This window comes from Arachis stenosperma, chromosome 5 (genome assembly GCF_014773155.1).
Source record: "Arachis stenosperma cultivar V10309 chromosome 5, arast.V10309.gnm1.PFL2, whole genome shotgun sequence".
NCBI lineage: Eukaryota > Viridiplantae > Streptophyta > Magnoliopsida > Fabales > Fabaceae > Arachis > Arachis stenosperma.
The window spans coordinates 6,779,247-6,783,524 of record NC_080381.1 but is presented as its reverse complement, the minus strand read 5'-3'; the positions used below and the strand labels follow the sequence as shown (position 1 = coordinate 6,783,524).

At 28.3% G+C, this 4,278-nt stretch overlaps 1 long non-coding RNA gene across 2 annotated transcripts; it reads left to right on the top strand.

The window, feature by feature from the left end:
• The first annotated feature begins 208 nt into the window (after positions 1–208).
• LOC130978996 (uncharacterized) lies at positions 209–4,076 on the top strand. Of its 2 annotated transcripts, XR_009086508.1 has the most exons (4): positions 211–298; positions 388–406; positions 2,932–2,975; positions 4,041–4,059. It is a non-coding gene; the product is annotated as an uncharacterized LOC130978996 (long non-coding RNA). The 2 variants fall into 2 exon arrangements; XR_009086507.1 differs by lacking the exon at positions 388–406 and having other exon boundaries at positions 209–298; positions 4,041–4,076.
• Positions 4,077–4,278: the final 202 nt, after the last annotated feature.

Sequence of the window (4,278 nt, the reverse complement as noted above, 5' to 3'; positions counted from 1 at the left end):
TTAATAAAAAATTTTTAGTGACTATAAAATTATACTCAGTATTATTCTTATTAAAATTATATTGTAATGACAATTATTATTATTACTATCATTATCTTTTTAATAAAATATTTTAGTGGCCATAGAATTATAGCTAGTATTATTTTTATTAAAATAATTTTTTATTTAAACTAAAGAAATAAGAGACTCAGAAAAACCAAAGAAAGAGGTCTCAGAGAGGAGAGAACTTAAGCTCACTGCTGAAGTTCACCGTACCCGTCGCTACCGCCCTCGTCACCGCAGTTCAGATCAAGCAAAGGTTCATACCTATCGCTTTCTATCTTTCTCTCTTTTGGTTTTTTATTTAGGGCTCATGAACTCGCTCTTTAACTCATATCCTTCTTGCAGCTCCGATCTGCTCTTTTAGGTATCGCCGAGTCTACTCGTTTGTAGCTTCGATCTACTGTGCTCTCTCTTACAACTCCTTTATTTTATTCTCTTACAAGTTAGATCTTTGCGTTTGCGTTACTCATTATTTTCACTGTTTTAGATCTTGCGGTTTCAGTTCTTAAGCTTCGAATTTAGTTTTCTGCTATTAATGCTAATTCTTGTTTGTGCAACTGAAGCTATGTGTCTTCAATTGAACTGTCGTTTGGTTTATTTTTATTTTCAATTTAAGATGTGAGATGATAAAAGAATCTGCAATTTGGATGATGCCTGATTAATGTGTCTTTGGATGTATTTTTTTAGCTTACGAACTTAGTTTGAGTATTTTAGGTTAGGAATCTGACGGATTTTTTTTGTTTTAATGTGTGTTAATTCAACACGGTCATTTCTTTGATGTATTGTTACTTTTTCAGTGTTGCCAAGTGTTTGGTTAAGTCATTAACTACAAGAAAAAATAATATTTGTAACAAAAAAAATTGTTATAAAAAATAAAAATTTTAAAACAAAAGAAATTTATAACAAAAAAAGGGATCGTTGCAGTATGTCCCGTTACAAAAAATAAAACTGTTACAATTCAAAGTAATATTTTGTATCAAATTATTTTGATACAAAAAACGAAATTTGTTACAAAAATGGTAACACTTTTTTAAGTATGAATATTGTTAGTTTGGAACTTATACGGTGTGGATGTAATACTTAGTTTATGTAGTCTAATTATGTTTGGAGAGGTTGAAGGTATTGAGGTGAGCCACCATGGTGTTACCCTTCTCTAAGTCCGTGCTTTTGTCTTTTGGGTCAGGATCTCAAGGTGAGATATCCTCTATTCAGCTCAATTTTGATAACTTTAAAAGACCAAAAATCTAGCTATCTAACATGCTATGTGTGATGCTAAAGGAGGTAAATAGTTGAATTGTTAAAAAATTAGCAAACTGTCTATTTTTAGTACTCTTTGGAACTAGTAGGTAAAGGGAGTTATTTTTATTTTTTAAAATATATTTAATTTTTACTACGAGTGCTTTGCACGGATAATCAATTTATAAGGAGAATGTCCACAATCTTCTTCAGTGAGGTATTGATGCATCTTGCCTCAAGGCAATAAATCGATAAATGCATTACCGAAAACCCTTTGCCTTTGACTCTTCAGCTTTTTTTGGTATGAATTATGTCACTTTATTATTTTTTTTGCAAAATGCTAAGTTATGGTACTTAAACAATTATAAATAAAAATATAATTGATTTTTTTGTAAAATAAATAGAATTGATAGTGAGAAATACATGAGTGCAACATTTTAATGTTTGTGTTACCTAGATTATTTTTTTTAATTAATAATAGATTTAGGTTTACTATTGTAATTTTTTTAGTAAGAGTACATAAAAAATACATAGTATATAAGGTGTAATAACTCAATAAATATTTTTTAAAGGAATTTTTTATTCTCTTCAACACTGAGAATAACTTATTTTTCTCCTTATCTTAATCTTTTCTAGTTTATCAAACCATTAACATTACAGTTTTAACAGCTTAGGATATGAGATTTTCTTCGATTTGGATTAAGCAATGAGTGGCCTGCCCAATTGACATTGCTAATTGGGTGATTACCTCAACTAAATATTTGATTTAACTCTGTCAAATCACCAATTCATCCAAACAGCTTGTGTATTAGTTATAATGTAAGTAGACTACTAGGTAATGTGTTTAATGGGAATCTTGTTGATTTCATCTTATTTGGATATCCTTTACTTATTTAATCTTCAATGAGTAAGGTAATTCCGTGGATCTGAAGTAGTGGATGAATTCTAGGGACATAATGCCATACTTAGGAACTGCATCAAGCAACTAATAGCTATAGAATCATCTAGAGTTAGCCTTGTATCTCATCTGAGAGAGGCTTTATAGGAACAGGTAATTTTTATTGTTGCTTATCTTTTTAGAAGTGCTGTAACCTGTAGTATGTCATTCTAATTTGGTTTGGTTATCAAAAATTCAAGCTAGGTCAACTCCGAAGCCAAATTTAGATTTGAAATTTATCCCATCATCGAGTAGTTACATAGTATCTATTATCTATATTTTGATATAGTGGCTCGCCTAAATTTTATACCATCATTAATTTGAAAATTAGTAAATCTACTAAGTGGTCATTAATGTATTGATCAGCGAGAGAAAATAACAAAAAGAGAAAGATATATAATTCTATATTATGGAACTTTTCAGGATGACCAAAACCAAATAAAGTTTTTTTGTTTGTTTTTGTGTGTATCTTACTTCTGTCTTTATTTTCCTTTTTTACCCATTTTTATTAATGTTGATTCTTGTGGCCGAGAGGTTTTTATAATCATAACCTAGTAAATTTATAAATGTCAATACTTTTAATGTTTCTGACATGTTTTGTTTGAAGGGCATAAAATATTACTTGCTCGCATCTCATGATCTTCAGATCTCTGGCAAGCTTACATTCTTTGAGCTGTGTATTAAACTGTTAGTTTCAATTATAAATTATTTTGCAGGCATGGAGGACTGTCTGTGAAAATTTGATAACTGTAAATCTGAGGTTAGAACAGTTTGATGTTTATTTATTTTTAAATTTAAGTTTGTATGATTAGGGTTGGGTTCAGGTTGACGGTTTTTTTTTTCAATAATAAAAAAAAATTATTATTTCTCTAAATATGATCTTTGGACTTTAATTATTTTGCATTTAAGCAAGTTTGCTGGACCACGGCGAACTCTATAAAAATTGACAAGAAGTTTTTTTTTGAAACACGCACTTTTATGTCTAGAAAATAGCATATAGATCTACAAACAGTATATAGGAGTACAAAAAATACACGGACAACAAATATGGCTTCTTCAAGAATTTTTTTAAATATAAATTTAAAAAAATAAGTCATATTTAACAATGGCAACCATTGTTATCGTCTTTAAAATACATAGGTACACCGGAATAAGCAATATTTAACAAGAATTTTTTAATTATAAATTAAAAAAAAATTATTTTCCAAAAATAATCCACTACTACTTTAAATATATCAAATTGGAAAATTAATAATGGTTATTTTTTTAATTTATAATTAAAAAATTCCTTGTTATATATGGCTTATTCCAGTGTACCTATGTATTTTTAGAGATGGTTGCCATTGTTAAATATGACTTATTTTTTTTTAATTTATAATTAAAAAAATTCTTGAAGAAGCCATGCTTGTTATCCGTATATTGTTGTGTACTCCTATATACTGTTTGTAGATCTATATACTATTTTCTAGACATAAAAGTGCGCGTTTCAAAAAAACTTGAGTGAAGTTTGCCGGAGTTAGGTGAACTCTATAAAATTTATAGAGTTTGCAGCCGGGGTTAGGCGAACTTGCCAATCTTCATAGAGTTCGCCGGGGATCCGGCGAACTTGCTTAAATTAAAAAAAAAAATCGTATTTTAAAAATTAAAATCCAAAAATTATGTTTGGAGAAATAATATATTTTTTATTTTATTATTGAAAAAATCCCTCAGGTTGGCCCCATGAAGTTATATATTTATATTTAAAGTATACCTTTTAATAAAATTTATGATAAATTATTTACTTTTATACTTCAACTTTAATAACATATTAAATAATTTTTTCCAGATTTTTGTAAATATTGTTGATCCAAGTTGTACACTATTAACTTTTGGTAAGCTATTTTCATTTCTCCATTGTTTTGAGAATATTTTCTAGGAAGCCAATATTATTTTTATATGTTCGTTCAGTACATACTTGTTTGTAAAATGCTGATTTCTTTGTCATTATTTAATTATTTTTCCTTTCTATAAAGTTGGAGTGTTTTTGTTGAGTCTTGAACCCATTTTCTTATTTAATCATATCT